Raw genomic sequence first — 13,817 nt, 5'->3', positions numbered from 1 at the left:
TTCTTTTATGCATTTGTTTTCCCTATGCGGTGATAATGCCACATGAGTTCCGATTCGAGGTAATTTTCTTCATATTATTTTGAAATTTCAGTCATTTGTCTTCAGAGACAGATATAATATATAGAAAAGAGCAATAAGCGAGAGAGAACAGGTATAGATGAGAAGGATAAAATAAAAAATACAAACAGAAAAAAACGAGGTGAAAATAAAAAAAAAACAAATTTTTGCTAAGAGCAGAATTTTTTTTAATTTTTTGCATATTTTTATTTAATTCTTTCTATTATTTTCCCGACGTAATACCGCAATATATTGCAGTTGAATAAAGCATTGCAGATCAAGAGCTTTGAGGTGTTGTTAAACAATGTGTGAAATAAAATTTTTAATTCTGGCCTAATATCAATTTGTAAAACTCAATCATTACATATCATCAAATAAATATCTTAGCAAATCAAACATTATTCATTAATCTTACAAGATGAAAATTGTATAATGTTCTCCTTTTACACATCTAGTCTTCATTTAATTCTAATTACATTAAAAAATTTCAGTAAAATACCGGCTTTCTAACTATTGTAAAATACTGGAATTTGTTGTAGCTTTAAGGAAAAACTTCTTAAATCAAAAGAACTGCGAAATCTCATTTATACTTAAAGAACTATAATTATAGTATTTTAGATTTTCTAAAAACTTTATTTTGTACATTGCACTCTTTGGAAATTACGGGAACATTCGAGAAAATCACGCCGTGATGTAAATTTTTTTTTCATACTGTTTGATGACACAATATGGAAAATATGTTTTTGAGAAAGGGTGTATGATGTTGACTTGATACCTCTTATAATATTTTATTCCTCTTATATCCTTAATATACACACAATAATATTATTGAAATATTTTGAAAATATTTAAAATCATACAGAGTGTATGTATAAACGGTTTCCAGTTATAATGTAATGGAATCAAAAAGCAAGCTGCTAAAAGACTTAATAAAATTTTGCAGAAATAAATTTGGCATACGAGATCCTAGATATCTGTGGATAAATTGGTGAATTTTGAAAAAATGGTTTGGGACGTAGGTATAGATACAAAGAAGACAAAATTAGTTTTATAACGTAAAGCTAATAAAAATGAGTCGTAAAAAAATTCAAGCTTTGTTTGAATGACAGGACGAATTAGCCACCCTAGGCGGCTGAATTTTAACTGACTTCTGCTCTTTGAGACTCCCGCTCTCTAAATCATACAAATATTATTAAAAAAAATATGAGAACAAATTTGTTTCCTCGCATTTTTCTCAAGAGAAATTTCAAATAAAATTGTGAAACACTCATTCAATTTACTCATACTCATTCTCTCAATTACTTTTAAACAATATTATTCTCATTGTGAGCATAGAAAAAGTTACTTTTTTTTACTGTTAGAAATAAAGAAGTTACTGTTTTTTTTTTTGCTTTGTGTCTTTATAGTCAAAGATTGTTACTTTATTTAAAATAATTTATTTTTTCTTTATAAAAGTTTTGGTTTTATTTGCCCTTTTCTGACATTTTGAATAAGAGAGGAGCGCGTCAGAAACGATCAACCGTGAAAGCGTAAATTGTAAAAAAACGAAAACAATATCTGTGGAACCGAAAAAAAATGTTCTCTTACCTTCTGTTTTTTTTTTCATTATGTTTTTTAATATACGATAAATGTGACACTTAAAGTGAATTATGACTCTTAGTAATTGGCTTTGTGCTTATGCTTATGTTCAATGTATAAGAACATTGTATTGCACATGATTGTACACCTGAAACATCTGAGAAAAAAACTTACTGTTTTTTTTTTTTAATAAAAAACAGAAACGTGAAAAAAACTAAAATGAAAAATCGCTTTAAAACATAAAGAGTAAAACAAATAGATATTAAGGGGCGGGGCGGAGAGGATTTACTACCATATAGAAAAGGAAGTTTCAAGGAAATTTTGTGATTTAAAAATGTTGTCAACTCTCTTTTCTGTTCTACTCAATGTAGGTATACGGTATACGGAGTTATTATAGAAAATTGAGTTAATAAATTGCTTTAATCTATATGAGACAAGTTAATTTTTAAAAATAAATTAATAATAGAAGAATAATGGTTGATGTAATTTATTTAGAGAGGAGAAATTTTATTGTATTAAAATAAAAAAAAAAAAGAAATCTTTTAATAAATTTTATTAAAATAATGAGAACAAAGGTTCTATTTTAGTATAAAATTAGAATATTAAATTGATCGTCATGAAATATGTTTCAGGTGTTTATACACTATAATTTCATAAAGAGTACAATATTAACTAGAGTCTAGCTAGAGAATTCAGAATGAGAATCTCTAGCTAGAATCTTGATAAGATGCTGGAAATTTTCATAAAATTTCTATTGCTGATGTAAATATTTGAGTTAAAGTGCAAGAGAAATAGGAGTTTTAAAAAAAAATATTTTCAAAATAGTTAATAAAGCTCTTAAAGCTACTGTAATAATTAATTGATGGCTTCCGGAACGATTCCGGCGATATCCGTTATCCTCAAAAATATATATTACGTATAATATTCTAGTGACACCTTTAAAAATCAGTCCAATGACATTTCAAGTACACTAATACCTCGCTTGACGACATTTCATATTGCCTTAAAAAGGAAATTTTTGCATCTTTTCACTTTGCGACGTAAAAAATTTTGCCTTGCGACGACGTATGTATTGTATGCTGTGTGTAGCATTAACATTGTAAACACGTTAGCGCAATTATAATAAGGAAAATCCAATATAAAATATTTATAGCTATTAGTGTCTATGTCTGTACATCTAATAACATCAGCCAATATAGAATTCCTAATAAAGCCAAATTCTGATTATTCGTAAACATTAAAAATTCTAGATTTTAACAGCATTGACACAATCTCTTTCCAATTTTAATTTTTTAACACTTTTCCAAAAAAATTTTTGGAAAAAAACTGCTTATTAGTTTTACTTTGTCCGTCCGTCTAAGGGTTTAGAAGTAAATATGTCCGTTCGTCCGTCCGTGGACATATATACTTCTAAACCCTTGAAGATAGAAATCGGAAATTTAATAGATCTTTACAAGAAACTTATTTCCGTAGAAGAAAATTTTTACCTATTTAGTTTCTTCAAATTCTAAATAAATTTAAAAAAGAAAAATTATGTTATTCCTCTCCTTAGAAGAATTTTTTAAATTATATTTTCATAAAATAGAAAATTGTTGATTTCATTATGAAAATTTCATATTTTATAAATTTTATTCTGAAAATAATTAAATTTCTATTGAATTTATTTTTGATTAGCAAAATTAAATTAAATTCTCTATTGAATGAAAATTGAATATAGAAAAGAAATTAAAAGATATTGGCATCATTTTGCCCATGTATGTATATATATATCATCTATAGAAGAGAATATGTTAATAGAAATTTAAAATTAATTTCAAATGAATTTTCAAAATTACAAAAATCTTTTATTATTTCAGTAAACCAAAGATGCATAATAAATATTTTGAATAAAAAACAACATATTGTAAGTTCTGAATAATAAAGATTATTGCACAGTAACACTTCGGATTATTTTAGTGCCTGCAGATATTTAATATGACTGTGCAATACGCCAAGCAATTTAATTTCAAGAAAAGCTTTCTTAATGTGCCCAAAAGCTCTCAAATAACTGAAACTGTGTCATACAAATGTGCAAGGCAGGTGATACATCAAAAGAATTCAATGTTCAATTCAATTCGGTGGCCTTCTGTATTCAAAATTCAATTCGGTGGTCTTCTGTATTATTCATTAAATTTAATATTTAAAATAAATAAGAACACTAAATTAATATTGTCAAAAACTAATGTAAAATTCATATATAAAGGTACTTAATTAAAGTTAAATAGAAAATTTTTAATTAAAAATTAAATTGAAATTTAAGAACAAAGGGAACAAATAGAATTTAATTAAGGGTACAATGATCAAGTAACAAAAAAAGAATTGTTTTTGTTTAAATAACTTTTTTTTGTTTTCTATTGGCAATTAAATTAATTTATTACAAACATTTAAATATTTTATTAATTTGCACATTGCATACAAATGAACAAGACAAAAATGGTCTAATGTAAAACACATTAGACCTAAGATCAATAGAACAACTTTTTTTGTTATACAAGCAAGTTCTTACCAATATTTAACTATGTTCTTTCTTAAAAATGTTTCAATAAATTTTTAATTCAATAATCATACAGGTGATAGAACAATCGAATATATTATGTATATAGATCACTTCCTTCTATAGGATATTGTGCGTCTTCTTTTGTCAAAAATGAAAGATAGTGAGGTGTTATATAGAATATGTGTATATAACTTGCTATAGCGTTTTCATTCTTCTTTCTATTTTAGCAAATTTCAAGCAAAAAGGTAGTAAATTTTAAATATAGCCATAGTATAACTCATATACAGTTTGTAGGATCCAAATCGCGCTTGTTTTAGTACAAAATATTTATAACCTACACCAAGTGTTGTAATTACTGTGGGTAATTGTATTTTTGGGTAAAAAATAAAGAGGGTAATTTGTTGAGATATTATGAAATTCTTGAAATTATTTGGTCTCATATATAACATGTCTTTAGAGTACTTATACATATTTTAAAAATGAAAAGTAAATATTGTCTTTATTTTCTAAATTTTTCAGTAAAAAACAACATTGTGTATGAATTAAGAATTGAAAATAAATTGATTTTGAATAAAAATTACTATTCTATTAAAATTTAAAGTAAAAAAAAAAATTATTTATGGCTACAGAATTTTATTCTATTATTTTATATTGTTCTATAATATTATTAGATCTCTGGTTTATCAAAAATTTCTTTCAAAGCCAACATGTTCATAAATTAATGTGGTTTTTAAAGTTATGTAAAAAATAATCCAATATAAACATATACATGTATAAATGCATGTATGTTTTCCTTAATAACTTCAAGATAATTTACTTTAAGATATTTTGGTCGAATTTTGAAATCTGAACACGAATTGCCAAAAATACGAATTCGAATTGCCATTTTTAAAATATTCCACTAGAATATTCAAAAACTATAAAATGTAATTGATGATTTTTGGGAATATAAGGTATAGAAAAAGTGGTTCAATTTCATTGAAATTTAATAATAACAAAAGTCTGATGTGGCCAGCAGATAACCGACCGCAAATTTTTCAGCTTAGTTTAGCAAAAAACGTTCCAGAAGATTATGAAAATGCCTTTTAAATATTTCATTCAAATTTAAAAGACGCTAGTGAACTTTTAGTTAACACACCCATAGAAAAACGGAATGTTGGCTCTGAGTAGAATTTTGTTTTGGGCCACCAGAATTTTCTGAAAAAGCAATGTCTGTATATCTGTCCGTTTGCCCGTATGTTCGTCTGTCCGTTTGTCCATCTGTCCGTCTGTAACTCTGTCCATCTGTCCGTCCGTCGATCTGCCGTATATTCGTCTGTGCGTTTGCCCATCTGTCCATCTGGCCGTTTGTCCATCTGTCCGTCTATTCATCGTATATCTTTCCGTCCGTCAATCAAGCATTACTTTTTGTTAAAATTGTAATGTGATTCGAAAACCCTTCCTTCCTGTACATTTTTAAAGTAATTCATCTATGTCCAATTATCAAATATATTCTATTTTACTAGCTTTAAAAAATTAGAATTCTCGTTCCATTCTGAAAACTTACACGAAAGAAATACATATCATGCTAGGTAATTTTTATATATGCATTTATCCTTAAGATTATCACAAATTTTCAGCTTCTTCAACGAGCACAATATTGTAATATCCTTAAAATCAAGATTGTTACTATGTCATTGAAATTACTTTAAAAAGACAAAAATTAAAAGAAAGTGAAATTCTACTGAAAAGATTAACGAGATATCAATTACCACCATTACCACTATTACCATCACCATATCATAATTATTATACACGTATCATCATTTCAATCATCATTATTTTCATTATTATATCAACATCAAAGCATTATCATTTTCATATCAAATTAAGAAGTTTTGCTTTAAGACGATAATGGAACACACATCCTAACATAACATGTATGTATACTTTATGTACAATTATATGAATTGTATATATGTACATATTATATATAGAGATATGAGAAATACATAATGTGAATGAAAATGTAATGTTAATGCTATGATTTCAAAACAATTTTACATAATAAATTAAAATTAAAAGTTATAAAGAAAATTTCTCATTTTTTCTAATATTTATATCCTATAGAGTATAAACTAAGATTACAGCTCTTTTGCGGAGAGCTTCTATGTATTTCCTGCATGATTTACATTAATGAGTGTTTCAAATTTGCACCATTGTCATGTTCATGTGTTTTGTTTAAATCATAATGGAAAAACTTCATATAGAAACTTTATATTTTGATAAAATATAATTTTTGCTCATTATGTGGTTACCAATAGCTAAATCGAATTCGAAAATGACATTCCAATAAATTCGTTTTTTAAATTTTTGAAAATATATTCCCGATTTCTTAAAAGAAAGTACTCGTATGTAAGTCTTTGAAAAATTTGGTTCATATGTTTTGATCAAAAAAAGTTCAATATAGTACGGCAGCTCGAGTCATCGAAAAACTTTTTTCCCCCTTTTAAAGTTATTGCTTCTTAGAGTACTAAAAATATACAATTTTCTGACAATGCCACCGCTTCCAAGTTGTTGCCTTTTGAATTTCGAAAAAATTTTGATTTTCGTTTCCTAATATACGAAAACGGCAAGCTTTTTCAAATTTCTTCTCTCGTACCGAATGATAAATCGAAGCTGTTAAAATAATTATCGAGTTTTCTAGCTCTAAAATAATTTAAGAGTATCAAAAATCTAAAAGAAACTTAATAAAATTCCACTTCTAAAGGATTGTATGTTTGTGGGTTGGTTAATTTTTTTTTCGTTTTTAAAAATATGGTTATTATTATTGAGTTGAAATTCAATTTACAACACAAAAATTTCTAATGAAATATAAGTACGTATACATACTGTACGTATATTAACTGTACATATGTACAGTTTTGTACAGTTCAAAATAAATTACTCAATCGAATAAAAAAAAAAATTGTATTTTCACTCTAATTTTGATGAAAAAATTCAATTTCATAAAATAAAATTAAAATTTTTCAATCGACTTACAAAAATATTACAAAAATTATTGAACCGAAATAAAACACATACGTGACCAACTTCATTTCTAGAGAAAACCAAAAACGAAAACCCCAAAAATTTTGCAAACAACTATCAGGATCATTTACAGATTTGTTCTACGACAGAAGTAAAATTTATAAATTTGCGAAAACTGTACTTGGAGGTATTAAACCAATTTTTTTAATGACTGGAATTTTGTGGATAAAAAAGTAAGTTCTGAAAATTTACCATGCTTTAGTCAAAAGTTCAACCAATTATTCTTAAATTGAAGACAGAACTAGTTTCTCCAATATTCTCCTGGCAGAATTGTATTATTAATTGTATTATTAAGTGCCAGAACTTATTTCATATTATGTTCATAATATGCAAAAGCTTCATTTGCTAATCAAAACGGCTGCCAGTTCCAAATGCAAGAAACTTGAAGAAATTTTCTGAAAAATCTATTTAAATAACGTCATTTAGTGCAAAGAGCTTTTACAATTAAAATTTTAGATGATTTTAGTAATTTTTTAAAAATCACTCACTATCTTGAGTCTAAGCTGTAATTTGACCATGTATGTTATAGGTTTTAATATAAGTACCATCCTTTAATTCATATGCATAATAAGTATGTAATATGTAAAATGAGTGTAGAAAAATTTTGTAAATAAAATGAATTTTAATAACATTTTCCACGAAATTAATGAATGCAAAGTTGATGGACGTCATATATTTTTGAAAAACGTATGGGTTTTATTAAATTTCTGTTGGTTTCATGTTCACAAAGAATATTCCTGGAATGACTGTCAAAAGTTTCTGAAATGAAAAGAAAAAGTTTCATTTTTATTCAATAATTAAAAATTTTTAGAACAAATTTTAAAAAAAAAGAAATTCCTATTTCCATTACAATTTCAGCGACATCCAATATGCTTAATAGTGTTTCAATAGGATTAGCGAGAAATTTGAAGTATTTTTAGTCAGGGTAACAAAAATTAATAAAAAAGAAGTATAAATAATTCAAGTATGTGAGGAATTCGACTACTATTTTAAATTTACTGAATTTATATTTTGTGAAATCGTGGCTTTTTGCTGGAAAAAATGCTCTAGCAATTCTGAAGATAAACATGTGAAGATAAGGTTTGTGACCCAATGAAAAAAAAACAAATTGGATCCTCAAATATAAAATTTTTTTTATAATCTGGCACTGAAATCAATTGAACATCAAATATTAGATTAGAAGATTGTCTTTATTAAACAGCCTTACGATAATCAAACGCCAAGTCTTACTAACCAATCAAAAAGTCTTGCATTCGACATTTTGTTTTTTTTCTTCAAAAATTTCAATAACTCAGATATCTAAACCCTTTGAAGCTCCGGAATACTCAACCTTTAAGTTGTAACTTGCGTATGCTTATCCTTGTTCACTTATTTCATATATAAACACATATTTTTCCAAAGAATTTTAATTATACCAGAAAAAAAAAACAAACAAATTTTAATATTCTTAATAATTTTTGGAAAATTAAATTTTTTCTCCTCTAATCAACAATCGCATCATAATTTCAATTTCCAATGAAAAAAAAAATTCATTTAATTCTCAATTCTACTTTGTATGCATTCAATTTTCTGTAAAATTAATTTCTAAAATTCAAAAAATAAAAAAAAAAAAAAAAAATTAAAAAATGGAAAAAAATTGGTTTTTATTTATTTGCTCTTTTTTTTTCTGCAACAAAATTATAAACAATACAATTGAACTCACCATGAATTGTACATGGTTTTGAAAAGGGAAAAAAATGGAAAAATTTAAAAATTTAATAACCATTTAAAGGATAACTGAAATTTTTAGAAACCCATTTTGCTAACAATAATCTACTACAAATTAATATAGCTATTAAACATCGTTCTACTAGTCAATCTATAATTTAAGGTGCACAAATTGACCGGAACCCCACAATTTTGATATTTCGAATACGACCCGATTTCAGTTTTTTTTTTAAATTTCAAATTCATCGCAGGCTTCAACTTTAAACCTTTGCATATAAAAACAAATATTTTGTGAACTTGGAATTCCGGATCTCTCCAGCCAAATTTTATTTTTGTGAAGAAGACTCTGACCTCTGCCTCCAGCAATGAAAAGACATGAAAACTTCGACTCGAACTTCAACTTCGAAGCCCATATTTTCTTTATTGAGTTAAAAAATATTAATTTGTACTCTAAGCCACAAATGTTTGAAATGTCAAATACATTTATTACCAAAATTGGCAAACACTTATATTCTCATCTGGAGCTTTTGCAAAGTTACAATTATTTTGAATTCATGTGATCACAATATGTTTAATCAGGAACCTAGATTAGCAATATCTCCAGATTTGATTTGTTGACAAAACCTAAAAAAAAAATAATATTTTTTTTACAAAATTCTAAGAAATAAGAAAGAATGACCAAAAATTCTTTTTGTTTACTCTAAATTGTTTAAAGTCTAAAAATCTATTCCATAATATTGATATTAACAGGAAATTGTATTTTTACACTACCGTACAAAAATTTTAAAACAAATTTTAATTTTAATAGACGATCGAAATAAAAAAAACACATTAGCCTATCTCCGACGTAATGAATATGCTTGGAAGAGTGGCGAACAGGTTATTTTAACGTTTCTATTATAAAAGAAGAAGACGCCTTAAAGTGCGATATTTTAAGTTTTATTAAAACTTTCTATCCAATACTTTTATACTGTAGTGTGAGTTCTATACATGTATTTACATTGTCATTGTTTATTTTTAGTAAAGTCAGTGACCTAGATAAATATATAGACTAAGTAACACAAATACAATGAATATATAGGAGGAATAACCTATACATTGTAAAATTTCTATAGTATTTTATAATAAACAATCCATTGTTTATTCATTCAAAGATATCGCCATGCTTATCAATGTTTTTGTTTTTTCTACTGGTGAATAGAACATTTGAAAATAAAATCTATAGAGGACTTGAGAGGACTCTATAGAGTATTTTGAAAAACATGTTTTTTTTTTTAACTGAAATTTTTGTTTTTGCAAATATAAACGTATTCAACAGTATAAAAAATTATTGTATGCAGTGCAGACACATACACGTATGTTTATGTAGAAATAATCATGGTTGAAGTGTTCTATGCTTTTAAATTGTAATGTTACTGGGATGTATTAAAATTGTATTTAACACATTTTGTTACAATATTTTTTAGGAAAATGTGTTGAATATATCAATATGTTTTTAGAATACTAATTAATTTCAATCTCTCCGTTCTAACGACCATCTAACCGCCTTTGCATCTGTCCGGTTGTCTATTTTCCCTATTTCTGTTTTGTTTCCCTACTATAAAATTATTACATCTTTTAAAGCTGAAATAAAAATATCTAAATAAAAATATTACATTTACCTTTCACTTAGCTAAAAATAAGGATTCTCAACTCAATTATGTATCTATGCCTAATTCCACGAAACTAAAACTGAGAGTCTATTGAGGGAAACAGAAAAATGCAAAATGACTACTGTTATATAGGATTATATTTTGTTTCATTTTAAGCTTGTAACAAAATTAACTTCAACAATAGTAGACTAAACAAGTTTTTTAAATGAAATTAATTAATTCTCTGAGGCTCATGCTTATTCTACAGATAACTCAATAATCTATGTAATCTATGTTTTTTTATGAGTTGGAGTCAAATATTAATGACGGTTCAGTTTGACGACATCCTGATCCTACAGATGTAAATACCTTTGTTTTTTATTGATTCAGTTGAAAATTAACTTTATTAACTCTTTTTTTCTTTTTTTTTTTTTTGCGAGACATAATTTTATTTATTCAAATGCGAAATGAAATATTTTTATAAAAAAAATATTACTTAAGAGAATTTTATTTATATAGTCCTAAAAATGTCCAAGATTACAATTAAAATTAATAAAATTTTCCTTGAAAATAGTACTAAAGTTTTTGGGACGGCTATCCAAAACGAAAATTTCATTCTTCCACAAAAATATGAGATTCATTACATTAACTTTATTTGGTTTGTTAAAGCTCTTCTATCATGTACATATATTAATTTGAATTTTATAACTTTGGGGTTCTTATAGCTTATTTGATGATTAATGACAAAGTAAAATGCGATAACGTAAATCCAAACTGTGATACCTACATTTGTGTTTATACAAAAGATTCAAATAAACCAGAATGCAGTTTTGATTCTTCTGCAGAAATTGATTCTTTAATCATGAACCAGGTCATGGCATTTGTAAACGTATGATATTTTAAATTCCTACAAAATATAGAATATTGCCAACATGATTTTATATTTATTTCAGCATATAAAGCAGCTGATAATCAAGATTGCCGAAGAAAAGAATGTAAATGTATAACGCCTACTGGTCCTACTGCACCTTAATATTTAGAAATACATAGGTAAAAGAAAAGAAAGTAAATGTAATTTATTGAAGGTATAATAAAAGAATAAAAAATAAAAATTTTATTATAGTTGTTGAGATTGTTTTTATTGTCTCTATTGACAGCACTAACGATAACCGAGCGTTACCAAAATAGTAACAAATTACTCATTTGGAGCTGCCAAGGGAAATACCCACTTCATATGGGGCAGACGTGAAAAAGTAGATACATTTTTGTTTCCAAATATATTTTAGTTTGTGTCCGCACTTCTGTATATAAGTTTTGAGCCAAGTTTCGTAAAAGTTAATTATGTGAATTTAGTCTGCGAATGTTATATATTAATACGAGTATTAACTTTTGAGACCCAACTTTTGAGCTATTAGCACAATTATCAATGAATTCGCTTGGAATTTTAATGATGAACCTTTTTAACTAGGAAAATGCTATCCATGAGGCAATTTTTATATTGAACAATATTTATAAATCTTTCTGTGAGTTGATTTTCAGGCTGTTACGATGAAAAAGCATAGTTATTTATAGTATACAAACTTATTCCTAGCTGTACCTGAAAATCATAAATATGCTTCCATATTGGCAACAAAAAGCAAAATATGCAATAAAGTTTGAAAGCACTTAATATTTGGGACAAAGAACTTTGAACTTGAAAATTTTTTGACACTAAAGATTATTTGTCCAGTCTACAATAAACAAGTACAATATGTTAAATTTCTGGAAGTAAATATTTTGGTCGCCATCAAAATTAAATATTTATTCCTATAGGTACATTCATAATTTACATAAAAAGTTTTATTTTTAAATATCATAAATGCGCTTTCAGTAAGTCATAATTGAAATGAGTCATTATATAATGTACAATATAGTGTTGTGAATTAAAGCACTAAGTGCACAGAGGAGTTAACTTACATTTGCATTTTAACACATTTTTCATTAACAAATTGTAAAAGTATTAGCTTTTTTGTTACTTAACACCTATGTGCACTGTCAATCTCGTTTTCTATTAAGTTTCTTGCTATAAGAGTAATCACAGTTAAAAATATATGAAATTTAATGATGTTCTATCCGAAAAGCTCGATTTTCGTTAAAATGTTAGTTAACGTCTTTGTTCACTTGCCTCTTCTGTTACATATAAGTGAAGAGGTTAATTTGATATTAGATTACAAGGCAGATTAATGCTATTCTTTTGTCCAGGTTTACATATATCGATATATTATATACCTTAACAATAGGCCTCTTCATAAACACGGTATATCTCGATGTATAGTAGAAACTATACTATATTTATGATCAAAAGCAAATATTTTTTTAATATTGCCAATTCCATAAATCATAAGAAATGTTTTGATTTCATAGAATAGTTAAAATATATTGCATATTCATCACGTTATGCTATTGCAGTATTCCGTTTTGCAGTTTTTATTTTCTAGTACTGAGTTTATGAGAAAATCACTAACGTTTTTTTCCATTTACAGCAATGCAGCGAAATTCTGTTCGTTTTCTAACTTAAATTCCTTTATAAGATTTTTGATTTTATTTTAAATGACATTAAAACAAACGATTACCGGCGAACAGAAACAAATATTTAATTGATAATTTTAGGTTGATCGTGACTTTCTTTCTGCTAGATTTTGTGCAAGAACACTATGTTGAAGTTGAGTTGCTAAATTATTTGTGATGGATGGCAAGAATTTTCATTTGAATTTTTGAAAAGATGTTAAAATGCTTTTTTCCATGACATTAATGTTAACAACAGTTTAGTAAGTAAAACATTAAATTATAATTTTTATTACCGCAAAAGTTCAAATTTATTTTTTTTTTCAATTATACTTATAGATTTATTTAACAAACTTCACTAAGAAAATTTCTAGTCAATATTGTCTAATTATTTAATTTTGGATATCTTAATAGTCTATTGCGTTATATAGGATATTGTGTTTTTAAATAAAACCATACTTGATAACTATATAAAATTAAATACTATACAATTTACACAGTTATTATTATTATAAAAGGGCTATTATAAGACTCGTTTACTTATTCTAGATTTAATTAAATCTTCCTCTTAGTAATTAAAGAAAAAACTTTCCTTTTAAGGATTTATTTTTGAACAATAAATTAACAAGTGTTATTCAAAACAAGTGTTTTTCTTTTTTTATATTCGCTATTTTCAGCACAAAAATATTGATTTT

The sequence above is a fragment of the Condylostylus longicornis genome, unplaced genomic scaffold, assembly GCF_029603195.1.
Source record: "Condylostylus longicornis isolate FDR11 unplaced genomic scaffold, ASM2960319v2 ptg000053l, whole genome shotgun sequence".
Classification (NCBI taxonomy): domain Eukaryota; kingdom Metazoa; phylum Arthropoda; class Insecta; order Diptera; family Dolichopodidae; genus Condylostylus; species Condylostylus longicornis.
This window is presented reverse-complemented; position numbering follows the sequence as displayed.